Below are 21,357 nucleotides of genomic sequence, written 5' to 3' on the forward strand. Positions count from 1 at the left end.
ATCTACCTAGTTACATTCTGTCACATCACTGTACTTATTTTCTTCACTGGATTTACAATCTTTCAATGGTTATATATTACATATTTTTAGTGGTACATTGCTTGGCTTTCTCACTAAGATATGAATTTCATAGTAATCACTTCGTTAAGACAGGGTCTGTCAGATTGCTTCATTGTCAAAATACTTTCCCCTTGACAGTTAGCTTGGTATTTCAACAACATGTGAGTATTTAGTTCTTCATAACCTTTCACCCTTTGGTTTTAGCATCTTTTGATAATTATTTTACAGGGGTAGTTGCAAAATAGTGATCTTTCTAAGGATAATCATCTTTCTGACCTCTTCACAGCTACATCCTCAGCTCAGAATAAGTTAGGCACTAAATAAAATTTGGTGAAGAAATGAAAATCTATGTTGTATATGATAAATCAGTCACAAATCTTGTCAAAATGGTAGGAACATGGTAGATTATTTTGGTGTTGAGGCTCAAACTTCAAAGTGCTTCTGAGTGAACTGTCTTTCTGTCCATTCACTGTATCAAGAGTCAGAAAACTATGGCCCATGAGCCAAATCTGGTCTGCTATCTGTTTTTGTATGGTCACAAGCCAAATACGAGTTTTTATATTTCTAGATGATTGGAAAAAAATCAAAAGAAAAATAATGTATCATGACATGTGAAAATCATATGAAATTCAAATTTCAGTGTCTATAAAGTTTTATTAGAACACAGCCCACCTCATTACTTTAGGTAGTATCAATAGCTCTTTTCCTGCTACAGTGGCAGAATTGAGTAGATGAGACAGAGACCATGTTGTCCACAAAGTCTGAAATATTTACTGACTGTTTATAAAACAATGTTTGCTGACCTGTGTATTCAATCTCAAATTCCTTGAGGGGACAGTGTTTTCCACATAGAAGGCATTCAATACATGTTTTTTGGGATAGCTGAAACTCTAAAGTCTCTTGATTTAATTTTTCTGACTTAAAATTCTTTGTCTGGATCTACATAACTACTATCCATTTGAATGGGTAGTATCTTACTATAAAAAGTGGTTTAAGTATTTATTACAGTTTATTTATCCCTTACAGATTAATAAGAAAATCACGTATTTATCTAACAGTAATCCTTGGCTGAACATGTTAAATTACTTAAGAAAGTTACAGCTTACATTTTACTGGCTTCAGGACAAAACAGAACACATTAAGCAGGAGCAATTGGGAAAAGATCTTACTGTTTCAGGGTAGTTGACACTGGGCTCTCAGATCAGATCGGAAGACCAAGAACAAAATCCTGGAGATGGGAAATCACTGTGTGTGGAGAGGAAATTGTAATATGGTTGGCATGGCTAGAGTGTAGAACTGTGGAGGCTGCTTATGTGTCATGGTGGACTGGAGCTCAACCCTGAAGGAATTTATTTCCTAGAAATAGGGTCTATATCCCTCCCAACTATTTGTCACCACTCACTCACTCTCAAGCCTACAGTAATTTGGTTTTTCCTATCTCTTAATTGAGACAGTTCTATTGAAGGTCACCCCTAACCACCAGAAAAAAACAGTGGACTTTGATCATCCTCTTCCCTTCCCTACCTATCTGTGGCATTCAACAATTTAATCTTCTTTCTTTACTGAAACCTCTTCCTCTGTAACTCATTCTGATAATATCCCTTTTTCTGGTCCATTTTCCATTGACAGATAACAAAAATGAGCTCCTTTTAGGACACACCTGTCAATGGGAAACAGCAAGGACCTGTAACAGTCTCTACATTTAACTTCTTTCATTTCAACACAAACTTATATGGAAAACATGCTATATGCAAGACACCATGCCACGTGTTGTAAGAGTGGAAAGACCCCTGGAATGTCCAATCTTGTGGGGGAAAGAGATTGATAAACAAGAAATTGAAACTCAAAGCAGAAAAAGATAAGGGTTGATAAGCAGAAGCAACATTCTGTGGATGTAAAAAGGAGAGGCAATTTAAAATGATCTTGAAGATAAGAATTATTCATATCTGGGGTGCCTGGCTGGCTCTGTTGGCAGAGTGTGTGACTCTCCATCTCAGGGTTGTTGAGTTTGAGCCCCACGTTGGGGGTAGAGATTACTTAAAAATAAAATCTTAAAAAAGAAAGGGGGGGGGATTAGGGACACCTGGGTGACTCTGTTGGCTAAGCTCCCAACTCTTGGTTTTTGGCTCAAGTTGTGATCTCAGGGTCAAGAGATCAAACCCTGTGTCTAACTCTACATTCAGCATGGAGTTTTTTTTGTTTGTTTGTTTGTTTTAAAGATTTTATTTATTTATTTGACAGAGAGAGATCACAAGTAGACAGAGAGGCAGGCAGAGAGAGAGAGAGGGAAGCAGGCTCCCTGCTGAGCAGAGAGCCCAATGTGGGACTCGATCCCAGGACCCTGGGATCATGACCTGAGCTGAAGACAGAGGCTTAACCCACTGAGCCACCCAGGAGCCCCAGCATGGAGTTTTCTAGAGAGTCTCTCCCTCTCCCTCCCCCTCTGTTCCTCTCTCCCACTCCAAGCATGCTCTCTCTCTCACTAATATGAAAAGAAATTAAGTCTTTTAAAAATAAAAAAAATTAAAAGTAAATAAAAAATAAAATAATTATTCATATCTTTCCAAGTATGAGGGCATTTATTACCAATGCTCCATTGGTTAAAAAAAATTAAGTTATAAAGTTTGTGGGTTTTTTAAAATATTTTATTTATTTGAGAGAGAGAGAGAGAGAGAGAGAGAGAATGAGAGAGAGAGAACAGGAGAAGGAGAGGTCAGTGGGAGAAGCAGATTCCCTGCCTAGCAGGGAGCCCAATATGGGACTCGATCCTGGGATTCTAGGATCATGACTTGAGCCGAAGGCAGTCACTTAACCAACTGAACCACCCAAGTGCCCAGTTTGTGTGATTCTTAAACAAAATTTGTTTTTCCTCCTGCATTATTGGTTCATTTTATTACAAGTATTGAAACTTCCTTTTTAAGGCAATTACTATATGTAGTGGTAATCCTTTTCTCACTTGATCCTTAGAACAATCTTATTTGGTAGATATTATTAGCCTTGTTTTTCAGATGAAGAAGGTGAGACTCAGAGGAGTTAAATAAGAATGTAGGAAACTGACCTCAAATAGAATTAAACTCTTTTCCTCATTATTTAAAATGAATTTTTTAGGGAACTACATGCAGAACATTTATTTAAATATACATCTTCTGGGTTTTACAAGGTGGAAAAGTTAAATGCCAGCACTGAAACTGAAGAGACTCACAGACCTCCAGATTTAACCCAGGACACTCATTTTCTTCATTGGCAGAATGATCCAGCAATCAAGTGCTTGGGGACATAACAGCTCTCTCAATCCAAATGGGTAAAATTCAGTCTGTAGTGTTACTGAGAACAATGTAGCTCTCTAAAGCTGGTTTACATGGCAGTTAAAAACTGAAGTGTATTTTTTTCAGTTAGAAACTGAAGTGTATTTCACTGAAGTGAAGTAGTTGTTTGCAGACCTCAATTCAGTTTCAGCATTGGGAAATCCAAAGACTGATGTTATTTTGTATGTTTTCTTTCTTTCTTTCTTTCTTTCTTTCTTTCTTTCTTTCTTTCTTTCTTTTTAAAGAATTTATTTATTTATTTGACAGAGAGAGATCACAAGTAAGCAGAGAGGCAGGCAGAGAGAAGGGGGGAAGCAGGCTCCCCGCTGAGCAGAGATGTGGGGCTCAATCCCAGGACCCTGAGATCATGACGTGAGCAGAAGGCAGAGACTTAGCCCTCTGAGCCACCCAGGTGCCCCTGTTCCATTTCTTTCTAAAACTGGGGTAATCAGTCATCTTCAGGCAGTAAAACCAGTTTGATGGGTACCCTCCCTACTTCCCCCATCGTAAACTGGCTTCAGACCTTAGTGCCCATTGGCTGATGGTCAGAGCGAAGCAATAGGTGCTGCAGTGAAAAAAAACAAGCAAACAAAAAAACCAAAAAAACTTTACAAACTCCACAGAAGAGATTTTGTAAATAGAAATGAAGGCTGTGTAAGCATAGTACCTGTACTTTCTCTAGTTCTCATCTGACACTAGGAACCTAGCAGAAAAAGATCACAGTAGACAACCCATAAGCCACAAAACAGAAATAGTTTGGGAGGAGGGAGTGGAGTGGAAATTTTATCTGGCTGCTCCTGCTTTTGTCCAAAAAAATCACCTGCTCAAAACTTTTGATTCAAGTAGCTCACATATTAGGAACCCTGAAGAATTTTCAGTAATAAAAAAGTGACCAAGACATGAGGGACAACTCTGTTCCCTACGAAGGAAGTCAAAATCATCTTTGTTGACACATAAGCAAAAGGATCTGGTGCAGTTTGTAGGCTCTGAGCAGGTGGGGGCAGTGCTAGACGAGAGAGTCTGAGTTAATGGGAGGTGTTGTATTAGGCAGGATGGAATTCAATACCTCTAGACTTGTTCCTAGATACCACATGAACTTTGCATAGCCTTCTCTCCTTTCACTACCCACAAAAAGTGTCAGGGTGCCTGGGGGGCTCAGTTGGTTGGGTGTCCAGCGCTTGATTTCAGCTTATGTCACAATCTCCAGGGTTGTGGAATCGAGCCCCGCCTCAGGCGGCTCTCAGCGTAGAATCTGCTTGTTCCGCTCCTTCTGCTCCCCATCCCCGCTCATTCTCTCTCTCTCTGAAATAAATAGATAAATCAATCTTTAAAAAAAAAAGTGGCAGAGAAGAAGTGGGCAACACTGGGAGCTGAGCAGGACGAGCAGGAGTTTGTACCAGTTTCTTGTGTTTAGTACTAGATATTTTTTGGTATTTTGTGTGATCTTGAAGAGTTGATTCTGAGATTCTGATTCTGAAAAAATCAATTAAATCATTTTGCTTCCTGGATTCCTAATGGTCTGAATGAGCAAAGAAGAACCCAATGTCAAGGGTTACCTCTTTTGGCTCTTCTGTCCTCCCTTCTTGCTGTGCAGGTTGCACACTCCCGTGCATCCTTCGTAACCATGCCTCACAGAATGGAACAAAACACGACTTTCTACTCACAGCCAAATCTACCATGATCAAGAAAAACAAAGATAATAAACATTAAAGTTCAGTGCTGTGGATACCTTATCCCTTGGTCATCACAGACAAAGAGAAGGCAGGAAAACTAAAGCAGTCCCTGCCCTCAGGCTTGGAAGTGAAGGAGCTGAAATGAATCTGGCCCACTGATTTAAACTGTATTAAAATTTTAAAATTAAAAAAATAAAAAAAGAGTTACCTCTTTTCAGTGAAGGAGCTGAAATGAACCTGGCCTACTGATTTGAACGGTATTAAAATTTTAAAATTAAAAAAATAAAAGAAGAGTTTCCTCTTTTGGTCCAAGAAATTAATGGAATTTGTGACTAAATCAAAGATTATATGGATATCCCAAATGCCAACCAGACTAGCTGATAAACAGAATGGCAAATAGCTAAATTGATCAGGAAGGCTTTTATAATTTTTTTCAAAAAATTTAAGAGATAGTGATTTAATAACATATGCTTAAATTATTAAAATAATTATAGCATTTATTAAGCATTAATTTATTAAGCATTAATTGCTTTGGGGTGATATGGTAAGTACTTTAATCCTTAAAAATGGGTACACTTATTATAGTCATTTTATAGATGAGGAAATTGAAACTTAACTAATTTGTTCAGTAATGTCATAGAACAAGCAGCCAGTAAGCAATGGAAATAGAATTTAAACCGGATGTATTAGATGTCAAAGTCTATACTGTTAACCAGTATCAGTTTTGCAATGTTTATAATAGCAAAACAGTGGAAGCAACTTGAATTTTTTAAACAATAGAAGATTGGTTAAATTATGGTTTAGTCAATAATGTAATAATGCAGTTATTAAAGTGATGCTTAAGGGGCACCTGGGTGGCTCAGTGGGTTAAGCCTCTGCCTTCGGCTCAGGTCATGGCTCAGGTCATGATCTCAGGGTCCTCGGATCGAGCCCCGCATCAGGCTCTCTGCTCAGCAGGGAGCCTGCTTCCCCCCTCCCTCTGTCTGCCTCTCTGCCTACTTGTGATCTCTGTCTGTCAAATAAATAAAATCTTTTTTAAAAAAGTGATGCTTAAAACACTATTTGGTGACATGAAAAGTTGTTAATAATATATTTCTAAGTTTAAAAAAAAACAGATTACAAGCACTATATTTAACATGAGCTCAATTTTGTAACATTTATTTAGTTCGAATACTCACCTACACCAAATGTTAGAGATGGTATCTTTGGGTGTGGAAATAATGTGTGGGGTTTTTTTCCCCCCATTTTTCAACTTTTCTACATTTTCTAACCTTTCTACAATTAATGTACATTACTTTTTAAGTCTGTAAGACCCTTCAGTGTTATTTCGTATAGAAGAGAGAAATTAGTAAGATCTGTCATCAGAAAAATTAGTAGTATCTGTCATCAATTTTATGACAGATAATGGAAAATTTGTGGGGAAAGAAGGGAGGGGAGAACTAAACGTACTGAATGTTGCTGTAACATAAATGCATGTTCTTTCATAGGTGTAGCCACAAGTGCAGATATGTCTCATAATTTTCCATTAGTCGATACCATATTAACCAGGGCCATGAGTAAGCACAATCATATCCTAATCATTTTCCTCCTTCTTGAATTGCTTTCCTCCCTTGGCTTCAGTGACTGCCTGCTCCTAATTTCCATGTACCTCACTGGCTTCCCTTTTTCAATCTCCTTTGCTAGTTCCTTCTCTTCTACCCACCACCCCTTCATTTCAAAGAGCCCTAGGCCTGGCCTTGGGTCTCCTCTTCACCACCCATTTCAGAGGGGCGGAAAAATAGACAGACAGACAGACACACACACACACACACACACACACATGCCTTCAGGAGCCCTGCCATAAACAAGTGAGTGAATTAAATCCTTGATGTCACTGCCAACTCTTTCCCTAGCTCAACACCAGTTATTTCCACCTCAGTTAATAGCTTATCCAACAATTGCTCAAGTCAAAAATCTAAATGGCATTTTTCACTGCACCCTTTTCCTCATCTTTACCCCCTCACATACAGTATATCAGCAAATCCTATTGGTTCGATTTTTGAAATATAGCTTGAGTCCTTTTCTTTGCCTTCTCAGGCTCCATTTTTCTTAGGCTATTTGTTATTCTAAATTATCTCTTTGCTTTTATTTTTGCTTGGCTACCATCTGTTCTTCACACATAGCCAGCCATACTAATCTCTGGATTTGAAATTGAAAACTGAGAAGATGTGGCTCTGCTCTTTCATTTTTTTAACTGAAAAGTTAAGATTTACCGAACTTGTCTGATTTATCACAATTCAGAATTAATTTAATAGTACAAAAATTGCACTCCCTTTGGTTTCCTAGCAGTCAAATATTTGGGAACCTAAAAAAAAAAAAATGCTCATTTGTTCTGTTCACTTTGTACACCACCACCTTGGTTAACAATGGTTCAGGGAGAATTGAAAAAAAGGAAAATTATATTCTATTCTTAATTCTCATCCATCTGTAAAGAACAAAACAGAAATGCTGAAATAAGTATGTATTATAGTCTGGGGAGGCTTACCAAACTTGTTTCCACTTAAGTTAGTCTTACCTCATTTTTCCAGGCCTTCAATAATTTGAAGGTTTTTTTTTGTTGTTTTTTTTTTTTTTTTTTGCCTTCTAAGTTTCTACAGCTATGACTCATGGAACTTGAACTAGATCAGCACTGCTATGTGCTACTTTCTATATTAGATTTTTCTCAACTGGTTAAAATTGATATAAGCAAAACACATTTTGTTCTTCTAAAACTTAAACACAAAGTTAAACTGTCTAACAAACTTCCATTAATAGAAATTGGGTTTAGTAGAGGAATAAAGACTTCTAATTTTATTATACAACATAATTTCCTCCAGCTATTTCTACCCTTTTTTTTGAAGACATATATAAAACCTTATGTTTATTGCATCATTATTCACAATAACCAAAATATGGAAGTAACTCAAGTGTGCACCAGCAGATGAATGGATAAAGAAGATTTGATACACACACAATAGAATATTACTCCGGGACGCCTGGATGGCTCAGTAGGTTAAAGCCTCTGCCTTTGGCTCTGGTCATGACCCCAGTGTCCTGGGTGGCTCAGTGGGTTAAAGCCTCTGCCTTCGGCTCAAGTCATGATCTTAGGGTCCTGGGATTGAGCCCCGCATTGGGCTCTCTGCTCAGCGGGGAGCCTGCTTCCTCCTCTCTTTCTCTCTGCCTGCTTGTGATCTCTATCTGTCAAATAAATAAATAAATAAAATCTTTAAAAAAAAAAAAAGAACATTACTCAGCCATAAAAAAGAATGAAATCCTGCCGTTTACAACAGCATGGATGAACCTAGAGGCTATAAAACCAAGTGAAATGATTTAGAGTAAGACAAGTACGTTATGAGTTCATTCACATGTGGAATTTAAGAAACAAAATAAATGAGCAAATGAAATTTTTTTCATCAGTCTTACATAACACCCAGTACTCATTATATCATCTGCCCTCCTTAATGTCCAGCATCCAGCCCCTCCATCTCCTCACCCCCTCCACTCCAGCAACCCTCCGTTTGTTTCCTCTGATTAAGAATCTCTTGGGGTGGGACGCCTGGGTGGCCCAGTTGGATGGACGACTGCCTTCGGCTCAGGTCATGATCCCGGAGTCCCAGGATCGAGTCCCGCATAGGGCTCCCAGTTCCACGGGGAGTCTGCTTCTCTCTCTGACATTCTCCTTGCTCATGTTCTCTCTCACTCTCTCTCTCTCTCAAATAAATAAATTAAATCTTAAAAAAAAAAAAAAAAGAATCTCTTGTGGTTTGTCTTCCTCTCTGATTTTGTCTTGTTTTATTTTTTCCTCTCTTCCCCAATGTTGTTTCTTAAATTCTACATACTAGTGAGATCTGTTTTGTTTTTTAAATTCCCCATACCGTAAGATCATATGATAATTGTCTTTCTCTGATTGACTTACCTTGCTTAGCATAACACCCTATAGTTCCATCCATGCCAATGCAAACGGTAAGATTTTGTTCCTTTTGATGGCTGAGTAGTATTTCATTATGTATATATCCACATATTCCTGATCCATTTATCTGCTGATGGACATCTAGTCTCTTTCCAATGTCCATAGTTTGGACATTGTAGACATTGCTGCCATAAAGATTGGGGTACAGGTGTCCCTTCAGATCACTGAAGTAGTGCAATTGCTTCCTCCTGCTATTTCTTCCACAGTTGCTGATTATAGAACTTCCATTAATCTCATTTAGATCCTGAAAGTTAGAGTACATTTCCTAAATGGTAATTTTTCATTTACTAACCACATTTTGTTCTAGAAATAGATTATTTTGGGGATGCCTCGCTGGTTCATTTGGTGGAGTGTGTGACTCTTGATCTCATGGTTTTAAGTTTGACCCCCACACTAGGTATAGAGATTGCTTTAAAAAAAATCTTTTTTTAAAAAAAGAAACTGGGGGCACCTGGGTGGCTCATTCAGTTAAGCATCTGCCTTTGACTCATGTCATGATCCTAGGGTCGTGGGATCCAGCCCTGTATCAGGCTCCCAAGTCAGTGGGGAGCCTACTTCTTCCTCTCCCTCTGCTGTTCCCCTGCTTGTACTTTCTTTCTCTTTGTCAAATAAATAAATACAATCTTTAAAAAAAGAAAAAGGAAAAAAAGAAACTATTTTGGAGTTGTCACTATTTCTGTGTTGCTTTAACATGAAATCTAGCAAACATTACTTTCTTTTCTTTACACGAATTCTCAATTCTTCTACTTTCTGATTTATAAGACCATTGCTTTTAATATAGAAATAATTTAAATGAGTGATACTAAGATATTTATACAATTTATTTTAATTAACATCAAACTCTTTATTATATATTTCATCAAAAGAGTATTATGAAGTAAAAAATTAATTAGTTCAGTGGTTATAAACTTTGGCTCCACATTGGAATTACACAGGAAGCTGCAAAAAATGCTGATGTCTGGGTCCTAATCAAGATTATAATTTAAGGGGCACCTGGGTGGGTCAGTTGTTAAGTGGCTGCCTTCAGCTCAGGTCATGATCCCAGGGTCCTGGGATCAAGGCCCATATCGGGCTCCCTGCTCAACGGGAAGCCTGCTTCTCCCTCTCCTACTCCCCCTGCTTGCGTTCCCTCTCTCTTTGTGTCTCTCTCTGTCAAATAAATAAAAAAAAATCTTTTAAAAAATTATAATTTAATTGGCTTGGGATTGAGATTCATAAAAGGTTTGAGTGATTCTAAAACATGGGCAAGGTTGGGATGCCTGGGTGGCTTGGTTAAACAACCAACTCTTAGTTTCACTCAGGTCATAATGTCAGGGTCATGGGATTCAGTGGGGCATCTGTTGGCTATTCTCTCCCTCTTCTTCTCTTTCTTCCCCTCTTCTCCTAAAATAAATAAAATAAATAAAATCTTTATTTATTTCAGAGAGAAAGAGAGAGTGAGCAAGAAAGAGTGCACATGAGCAAGGGCAGAGGGAGAGGGAGAAACAGACTCCACTGCTGAATGGGGAGCTTGACACAGAGCTTGATTCCAGGACCGTGGGATCATGACCTGAGCTGAAGGCAGACACTTAACAACTAAGCCACCCTGGTGCCCTTGAATAAATAAATCTTTAAAATAAATAAATAAAACATGGCCAAGGTTAAGAACCAGAGCATTAGGCAATCACAGCTCCGAGAATTCTATATATTCCCATTCCCACCTTCCTTTTGAAAACATTTTATTTATTTGAGAGAGAGAGAGTGCATACTTACACAGTGGGGAGGGACAAAGAGAGAGGAAGAAACTTCAGCAGACTCTGCACTGAGTGCGGAGCCTGATGCAGGGCTCTGTCTCATGCCCAGTGGTCATGAAACCAAGAGTTGGTTGCTTAACCAACTGTGCCACCCAGGCACCCCCAAACTAACTAACTTACTTTCTTTCTTTCTTTCTTCCTTCCTTCCTTCCTTTCTTTTAAAGATTTTTATTATTTTTGATGTAATCTCTACATCCAGTGTGGGGCTTGAACTCATGACCCCGAGATCAAGAGTTGCATGCTTTTCCAACTAGTTGAGCCAGCCAGGTGCCTCCCCACCCCTTTTTTTATGTGGTTTAAAACAACACAGATTTATTATAGTTCAGAGGTCAGAAGTTCAAAATGGGTTTCACTGGATTAAATCAAGGTATTGGCAGGGCTGCATTCCTTCTGGAGACTGCAGGTGAGAGAATCTGCCTTCTCACCTTTGCCAGGCTCTAGAGGCTGCCTGAATTCCTCAGTATGTGGCCTCTTCCTCTGTCTTCAAAGACATCAGTGTAGCATCTTCAAATCTCTCACTGACTCTAACCTTTCTGTCTCCCTCTTTCACTTATAAGGACCCGTGTGATTACAGTGGGCCCACCAAGACTATAGATCTTCAAGATCCTTAATCAGCTGCAAGGTCCTTTTTTTCATGTGAGGTAATATATTCACAGGTCTAGTGGTTAGGACTCAGAAAACTTTGAGAACCTATTCTAGGCCCACCATAAGCCCCATAGTGTGTATTGTTACCCCTTCTAACTTTACACACTTTGCTTGGTGATTTTTTTCTCATTCTAGTGATGATGCCACATTTCTATCTACAACTTCCGTTGCAAATATTCACTGGGTATCTCCTCTTGATATCTCATAGGCATTGGAACCCATGCTGTTTCTGACCTTAAGGTCTTTGCACACTTTTCTCTCTTGGTTTAGATACCTTTTTCTCCTTTTTTTTCATGTCACACTATCTCCTTTATCCTTTAAAATTCAAAGCATGTGTAACTTTCTCCAGGAAGCTTTTCTTTTTTAAAAATTGAGATGTAATTCACATATAACATCATGTAAATTTTATTTATTTATTTATTTTTAAAAGATTTTATTTATTTATTTGACAGAGAGAGAGAGAGAGAGAGTGATCACAAGTAGGCAGAGAGGCAGGCAGAGAGAGAGAGAGGGGGAAGCAGGCTCCCTGCTGAGCAGAGAGTCGGATGCGGGACTTGATCCCAGGACTCTGAGACCATGACCTGAGCTGAAGGCAGAGGATTAACCCACTGAGCCACCCAGGCACCCCCATCATGTAAGTTTTAGATGTAAAACCTGTCGATATATTCATATATGCAATATGATTATAATTGTAGTGTTTACTAACATCTCTATCACATCATATAATTACCATTTCTTTTTCTGTGCTGAGAACAATTAAGATCTAATCTCTTGCAATTTTGAAGTTTCTAATACAGTATTATTGACTAGAACCATTATGTGGTACATTAGAGCTCTATGATTTATTTATCTACCAGATGTGAGTTTGTACTCTTAAACAACATCTCCCTTAACTCCAGTCCCCGGTGACCACCATCTCAGTCTCTGTTTTTATGAGTACAGCTTTTTTAAGTATTCCACATATAGGTGATATCATACACTATTTTTCTTTGTCTGATGTAGCTCACTTAGCATAATGCCCTTCATGTCTATCCCTGTTGTTGCAAATGGCAGGATTTTCATGGCTAAGTAATATTTCATTATATATGTATATCACATCTTCTATATCCATTCATCCACTGACAGGAACTTGCTTCATATCTTGGCCATTATGAATAATGCTGCAGTAGAAATGAAAGTGCAGATATCTCTCTGATACCCTGTTTTAATTTCCTTTGGATATATACTTATGAGTATAAGGAATTGCCAGATTATATGGTAGCTCTACTTTAAATTTTTTAAAGGAACCTCCATATAGTTTTCCAAAGTGGCTGCACTAATTTGCATTCCTACTGATAGTGTATAAGAGATCTCTTTTCTCCACATCCTCACTAACATTGTTGTCATTGGCTTCTTGATAGTGGTCAGGCTAACAAGTGTGAGGTAGTTTTGATTTGCATTTCTCTGATTATTAATGATGTTGAGCATCTTTTCATGGACTTATTGGCCATTTAAAAAAATTTATTTATTTTTTATTTCTTTTCAGTGTGCCAGAATTCATTGGCCTTTTTTCTTTTTTTAAAGATTTTATTTATTTATTTGTCAGACAGAGATCACAAGTAGGCAGAGAGGCAGGCAGAGAAAGAGGAAGGGAAGCAGGCTCCCTGCTAAGCAGAGAGCCCAATATAGTGCTCTATCCCAGGACCCTGGCCTGGAATTATGACCTGAGCTGAAGGCAGAGGCTTTAACCCACGGAGCCTCCCAGGCACCTCTCACTGGCCATTTTTAAAAGAGATTTTTTAAAGTAATCTCTATACCAAATTATGGGGCTCAAATTCACAACCCTGAGATCAAGAGTCGCATGCTTTATCGACTGAGCCAGCCAGGGACCCCTCTACTGGCCATTTTGATGTCTTTTTTGGGAAAATGTCTATTTTGTTTGCTCATTTAAAAATCAGATTGTTTTGCTGTTGTTGTTTTTGAGCTATATGAGTTCTTTATATATTTTGGATATTAGCCCCTTATACAATATATGATTTGCAAATATTTTCTCACATTCTTCAGCTTTGCTTATTAATTTGTTGATTTGTGTGTGTGTGTGTGTGTGTGTGTGTGTGTAAGGATGCTTTTTAGTTTGATGTCATCCCACTTGTTGACTTTTACTTTGGCTGCTTGGGCTTTCGGTAAAAATACATCACCAAGATCAATGTCAAGGAGTTTCTTTTGTTTTCTTTTAGGTGTTTTTTTAGTATCGGGTTTTATGTTTAAGTCTTTAATCCATTTTGAGTTAATTTTTGTGAGTGATGTAAGATAGGGGTCCAATTTCATTTTTCATGTGGTTACTAGTAGCAATATATTTTCCTAGGAGTGTGTGCTACACACAGGAACATCAACCTTCCAAATATGTTTCAATTCAAGTATTTGTTTAACAGCTAAATAGTATTTATAAACTTCCATAGCTCCTCATCAGATATCATGGTATCTACGGAGAGATAATCTATGAATCTTAACTTTATCTTCAGTTTCTCAATATTTTGAGGCAAAAGCCTAAAATGATGTACCCCCATTTAATGAATATGTTAGTCATCTCATTATCCCATACCATTTTGCACCTTTTAAAATGCAAATTATTTAAGTAATATAAACACTGTCTCCCACCAATGCTGTACAATGGATGATTCCACCCAAATATATATATATATAATGGAGTTGGGTAGCTAGCTGGGTAGTGATTTTTCTTAAGAAGCTGGTAAAATCCTATCACTTTACAGTTTGAAATCTGAAGGCATTAAGTTCCCTTCATGGTAGAGCCCAGTCCTTGGCCTGGTTTACTTTGGTCCACTCCACCTCTCCAGCTTCATCTCTAGTCAACTTCTTATTAACAATCTACTTGCTTTTCCTACACTTACCATTTTCCTGTAACAATTGTAATTTAGGATTGGGAGTCTTGGTTATGCTAACCTAATTTTCATTCATAATAAAACCAAGAATGTATCATAATCTATTCAATCACCCTCCTGCTGCCTATTGTGTAAGCACAGAGTCAATTCTATTTCCCCCTTTGTACAGGGACAATAAACACTGTAATAACATTTTAGGCAATCACAATACCATCTAATGTCATGGGATGAGAGTTACCCACACGTAGATTCCTCATACACAAAGAATACCTATAAAGAGAGTGTGATCAAAGTGTGGGTGGTAGGATGTGTTTTTAAATATTTATTTATAAAGCAAGCTTATTGCTTCTCTATAGCTCTATCCAGAAGAAAAAAATCTATTATTTAAGAGTGACAATTGGACTAAATTATCTTTTCAGTCCAAAATGTCCAACCACTCTAGAGACTTTTCATATTGTGGAATAACCTTCCCTGACTTTTTCATCTGGCTTATTCCTATTTATCCTTTAATATTCAGCTTTGGTATCACATTTTTCTTGAAAGTCTCTCTTTTAGGTTTTTGTAGGTTTAACATACTGCATTGTAATGTCAGTCTCAAAGACTAGACTGAGACTCCCCAAGGCAGGGACTGGATTTTTCTTTTACCTAACGGTCTAATGAGGTGCTTAATATGTAGGATCATTCAGCACATTTTTTTGGAATAATCTTAATTTCTTTGATTGAATTTCTTATTGCTTTAAATATCTTTTGGTCCTAATCAGTACCACATCATCAGTGGTATATGACGCAAAAAAGTAGAGTCCCCTGACTTAATGTATCATGAAAATATTCTGTGGTTATTAACTATCTCCAATGCTATTTTTAATGGCTACAGAGAATTCCATTGTGTGGAAGAACCATGATTTATCTAGCTGTTTTTTTGTGTTAGATATGTAGATTCTAAGTTTTTGAAATTATAAATACTACTAAAATAAACACAATTTTAACTCTGCCTCTGATCTACCGGGTTATATTCAGGTTAGGATACATTCCTCAGTGCAAGAACAGTATATTGCTTATATTGCTAAACTGCCTCTCAGTGATGTCTTACATTTGCAGCAAATGAGAGTGCACATTTCCCCTTTGCCAACACTGGGTACTATAAATATTTGCAATGAGAAGTAAAAAATATTATCTCATTATTATCTTAATTAACATTTAAAAAATTTTAAAGACTTTTATTTATTTATTCGACAAGGGGAGAGCACAAGGGGAGTGGGCAGAAGGAGAGGGAGAAGCAGGCTCCCTGCTGAGCAAGTAGCCTGATGTGGGGCTCAATCCCTAGGACCTGGGATCATAACCTGAGTCAAAGGTAGATGCTTAACTGAGTGAGCCATCCAGACACCCCCATTTTAAAAATTATTAGTGGATTTGAACCCTTTTCCTCCTCTCTTAATAGATGTTTGCCTTACCCACATGGTTGCACATTTCTCAGCAAAGAAAATAATTTGGTGTCTAAAGGAAATGGATGCTTTCTTGAATAAAATTAAATCTAACTCTTCAGCAATCAAGAGAAAACCTCCCTGGAAAATTTCTTGTGGACCTTATAACCCTAAATGTGATCCCACATAATTCCCCTTCCCTTGAGGATCTCTGCTACCACCCTCTTTAAGATATGGGCCCAGTTATGGGGACTCCAAATTACAACATGGATGTGACTAGGCTGGAATAGTTTATAAAAGTTTATACTGGGGACAGAAAAAAGTAATATGGTCAGGAGAGTAACCCAAAACTATACAATATGTTTTTACCTGATGTTGTTCTATCTATTGCCATGTAAGAAACACCCCTGAAACTCAGTGGCTTAAATTGACAAGTACTTATTATCTCTTATAATTTCTTGTGGGTTAACTGGATCCAACTGTGCTCTTCTAAACCATGTGGTGTTGGCAGTGCTTCAGTCATCTGAGGATTCAACCTGGCTGGAATATCCAAGATGGCTCACTCTCATGGTAGGCTGTTGGTTCTGGTGGTTGGCTGGGAACTCAGCTGGGAACTCAGCTGGGGCTGTTGACTGGAAGGCCTTGATTTTTCTCTATATAGCCTCTCCGCCTAGCTTGGCTTCCAAGAAGGAATGCTCCAAGTATGCCTCCATATGACAGAAGTCATCTTTCTCCCCTCAGCTTGAGTACCAAGAGGAAATGAAAAGTTCAAATCCAGAGAGTAGGGACTGGAAAAAAGTAATTTCTTCTCCTATCTGCTTGAAGTCATTCTCCTGGTGTCTCATTTCCTATGTGAATACCCCTACTTTTATTTGATGTCTTAAACAGTAACCTGCTACTTTCAGGGGACACACTGACCTCTCAGAGACCTCACTGGACAAAAATTCAGAATTTAGCTAACAATATCAATAGTTATTCTAGGGATATACACTTAAATAGATTGCAAAGGTGGGATTGGGTGGTGGTACATTTTATTGTAGTACATGACAACTGTTAACTTATCATAAGAGAACACTGCAAATGAGATAACCTATTTACATACTACTTTGAACAAAACAGAGATGGGAAAGTAGAAAAGACAAATCAACCAACCTAGTCTATGTCCATGCCAAATACACTAACTACTGCATTAATATTTTATGTCTTAAAAAGTATGTCTTGGCTAGCATACTTGCTGAAAGTAGAGTTGCCCTTTACAAAGCCTCTACCTCTTGTGTGACATACACAAGGGAAAAAAGAATGTAAGAATTCCCAAAATGTAGTAAGTGGATGTGGATCATTTTGAACTTCTAGATATTAAGAAATTAATCAGGTATGCCTGGGCCGCACAGTCAGTTGAGCATCTGCCTTCAGCTCTGGTAGTGATCTTAGGGTTCTGCTCAGCAGGGTGCTTGACTCTCCTCCTGCCTGCTCTGCCTGCTGCTCTCTGTACATGTGCTCTCTCTCTCTCCCTCTGACAAATAAATGGATAAAATCTTAAAAAAAAAAAGTCAATAATACTTTTAAACTTTTTTGAGTTTCCAACTATTAGAGAAGGTAATGTCTTTTTCTTTTAAATTTAATTGTTCCTAGAATCTAACACCCAATAAAAATGTCATTAATAAAGACTACTAACATAAAAAATTTATTTTACATTAGTAAGATTTAATGAATGTTTCATTTTATCACAAGGAGGGTGCTGCAAGCCAGGACCATATATTTCCAGTCTATCATACCATAAGCGATGAGAAATAACAATTTGAAGAAACTCCAAATCCAGAGATACACATCCAGGCTCATAGCAAATCATGTGGGTGGTACCTTTCCCCTAAATTATCATTTCATCTATACCCTAGCAAAATGCCAATAAGTTACATTTGGGTAGGTTGGGTATCCTTTCTGGTAGAAAGAAAATTCCATCGTATCTTTGCGATCAAAATTTTTTTTGTATATAGGAAAGGGTTTATAGATCAATAATCTTCTTGATTTCACCATGAAATTACATTCTCTTTGCTTGAGCTTCTCTGAGTTATGCACAGGTTTCCTGTTCTGAATCTACTGTTTTTTTGCTATGGTTTTTAACATAATGCTGAAGGCAAGTAAAATTATGAAAAATTTTAGTCCTTAATTCTGTCAGGATGGTGATAGACAAGAAATACAAAGTCAATGAGGATAAAAAGAACTTTGAGCCTGGCTTTATAGGAGGTAATCCTTTTCCCTACTTTCTTCCTTTTTGTATAGCATTTGAACATATAATATAGGGATACAAGTAATGCAGTCCTGTAAACTCACCTTTATATGAAATCTTTTGACTAGAAACCATCCATTATAGTACCAAAAATATAAAAATGTTTTAACAACTGGTAAAACTGCTTTTCGTATTAAGATAGCCATTTATACCAAGATCCTGCCCTCTCTAACTGATAGTAGGTGTATAGATTCAAGCAAGGACTTTCAGGTGAGAAAAATTAAAGCAAGTTATCTTTAGAGTTTCAACTCAACTTATATAATATGTATTGAGTACCTACAATGTTCAGGATGGTGCCATGAAAGAACTTAATAGTTGATGGATAGATAATTCACCCTGAAGAACTGATTCTATTCTTTTGACCTAAACAATAATCCACAGCTATTTTATTCTAAATGTGGCTAGAAGTGAAGTTTCCGCCTTCCATAGGCTTCCTTCTGAACTCCCATTTTTTGTCAGGTGCTATACTGTAACCAGAGATAAAGTAAAGCAGGAGGCGGATAATTCTGAAAAACTATAAAAAATAGCTGACAATTTTGGGGGGGAAATATTTGGGTAATTGCCTTATGTCTCTTTTGTTTCAACAGTAGAATAGTGTTAACAGTGAGCTGGCAAATCAAGAACAGCTACAAACCTTAGTCCCAGTCATTTAGATTGAGTAACTGTGACCACATTGTTACTAGGACATGTTCATTGTCATCTGCTTCTTCTTAATGGCAGACATTTATTTATTTAGCAAATACTTTACTAGCAATTATATGCCAGATATATTAACATAGTCAATTTGCCCAACTATTTGCCCACATCTGGGGAGACAAAATGCTATAATAAAAGCCTTTCATTAATGCTTCTCTACCTCAAATGTACCTCTCTGTCTCCTTCCCTACATATGTGTTAAAGGTCAAGTGAAGTTTGTCTCTCTACTTCAGGCACACCCCACTCCCTCTTATTCCAGACTTATTCATTTAGCAATCTGAAATAAATAAATAAATAAAAACTTTTAAATTATTTTTTTAAAGATTTTAATTATTTATCTGTTAGAGCACAAGCAGGGGGAGCAGCAGGCAGGCAGAGGGAGAAAGCAGGCTCCCCATTGAGGAAGGAGCCCAAAGGGGAACTTGATCCCAGGACTCTAGGATCACAACCAGGTGAAGGCATACTGAGCCACCCAAGCATCCCACAGTCTGAAATTGAAATCTGAGGTGTTTAGTTTTTCGGGATTTAAGGCAAGGGAAGCCGTTGATGTGGCTTGCCCCTTACCCTGGCAATACATGAATCACCAATTCAGATTATGAGAAAAATGTCTGCCTCACCTTTGGAATATTTAAATCCACTTATATAAAACAAGCCTTTAACAAACATTTGCAACCAGATACGATTTGGTGAAGTCAAATTCATTTTAGTGTTTTTAAAAGGTGTACTGTTTTTTTGAAGAAGGTACGAAGATGCTTCTTGTCTTTTCTCATGTTACCTCCCTCCCTCCACAAATTTCCATGTGATAGTTGAAATTCAGTTTCCTTTTCAACCCCATCTCAAGTAACCGTTTCTCTAGGCAATTATTTCGTTTCTCAAACCAATATATTTTTTCTTCTGGCTCCTCCATGGGATTTCATTTGACCTCACTTTTTGCTTCACTTTCATTTTAGGGAACTACTAGTATATTAAACATCATTATTTTTTAAGGCCTTATGACTTCAAAGGGTACATAAGGGTGAAAACCCATTTTCTTTAACGATACCTGTTTTTCTCTAATGCATCAGGAGGCATACTTTATTGTTAATAGTGGGGGTGGAGGGGAAGGACACATTACGATGACCTGTGCTGATTTCAGTCCTAAGGTAACTTATCTTTTAAACTGATCTGAGACTGAGGCGAACTTAACTTTTACATTGGAAAATTTCAAGAGTGAAAAAAAACCCTGAGATACTCAGGCAAAATTAACCCCGCCTCCACGCTGTTTGGAGCAACTGTCTCAGGAATCCTCCCTCCCTTAGAATGTGGGAGAGGTTTGGTGGGGCGGCAGCTGCAAAGCAAGGAATCTTTCCCATTCCTCGTGGACACGTCCCCCCTCCCACCCTCTTCCAATTGGTGGCAGCTGCTGGGGCATCCCAGTGGAAATCTCTCTCCAAGTCTTCGCCGAGCGCCGCGGGCGGGCAGCAGCAGGGGTGGGGACTCTCTGCTCCCTTTAGACAAGGAAAGCAGCCTCGCTGGCTCCAGCGCTGCCACTTCTCTGGCTCGTCGTAGCAGTCCCTCAGGTGTCCTTCTTCAAGTCCAAGAAAACACCTTGGAAACGTGAGGCGGGTTCTCTCCGCGCTAGGATACCCTACGGTAACTTAACAACGGAAGAAGCTTCAGAATCACCTCAGCACTTGTCAAAACACCTTCCCAGGTCGGGGGGTGGTAGGTGTTATGTGTGCGTGTGTGGAGAGAGTCGGCTCCTGGAAGGAAATGTCTCTTCTTGCCGGTCCGAGAGACACATGGTGTAATCTGGGCAACGCTCCCGCTAGGGTGCCCACCCTCACTCGTAGTCCCGCCTGCAAGCCCGCGCCTAGCACCTCCGCCCTTTCGCGCCCCCCTAGGCCGCCCGCGCTTCCCCACCCCGCCACACGGTTGCCCCCGCCTTCGCGGGCGCCCGCCCCACCGTCCCGCGCGCTCGCGCACGCGCACGCCGCGCCCGGCAGCCCTCGGCGCTGTCATGGCGGCGAGGAGTAGCTTCAGTGGGTACAGGGACATTCGTGCGAGCCGTGGGGGAGCGAGCTGTGGTAGTAGCAATCTCACCACCGCTGGCAGCCTCAGCCGGGGTGTCCATAGCGCCAGGGCGGCTGTTTTTGCAAAGGCTCAGCGCAGGGGTCGGGTGGGCCAGGAAGCCATGGAGTTCTGTGCAGCCGCGGACTCCCGGGGAGCGGACTAGGGAAACTTGGAGGCTGCGACCAGGTGCACTGACCTCTCTCCTCCCTCCCTTCCTCGCCTTCGCCGCCGGGCCTCTCCTCCCTCCTAGCCACAACACACACCTCCCCTCCTCTCGCCGTCGAACCTCAGGTGCTTGAGTGCTCCACTCCTCCCCCTGGGCCGAGCGTTGAGAGTAATCACCGCCCCCTTCCCCCGCCTTTTCCTGCCCTGGATCTCAGCCGCCACCTCCGTCTCGCGGCTCCCTGGTGGGGGGTGAGGACGAGTCCGGAGTATCTGGGTGAGGAGGAACTTTCTACTTATGTGGTAGCTTGGGGACCCCCTCTTTTCCTCGGACCCTTCATTTCCCAGCGACAGTTTCTCTTTCCGTGCACCTGTGAGGAGAGGTAGCCCTGCGCC

The 21,357-nt window shown here is 39.3% G+C and overlaps 1 protein-coding gene across 2 annotated transcripts in view; it reads left to right on the plus strand.

Annotated features, from left to right (window-relative positions):
• Positions 1 to 19,054: 19,054 nt before the first annotated feature.
• The window catches only part of LRBA (LPS responsive beige-like anchor protein), a 730,800-nt gene continuing 728,497 nt past the window's right edge, over positions 19,055 to 21,357 (plus strand). For both annotated transcript variants that reach the window (XM_082728100.1, XM_082728101.1), the window contains exon 1: positions 19,055 to 21,238. The gene's annotated coding sequence lies outside the window, so the exon portion shown is untranslated. The remainder of the gene's footprint in view (positions 21,239 to 21,357) is intronic.

Source organism: Mustela nivalis, assembly GCF_964662115.1.
Source record: "Mustela nivalis genome assembly, chromosome: 4".
NCBI classification, from domain to species: Eukaryota; Metazoa; Chordata; class Mammalia; order Carnivora; family Mustelidae; genus Mustela; species Mustela nivalis.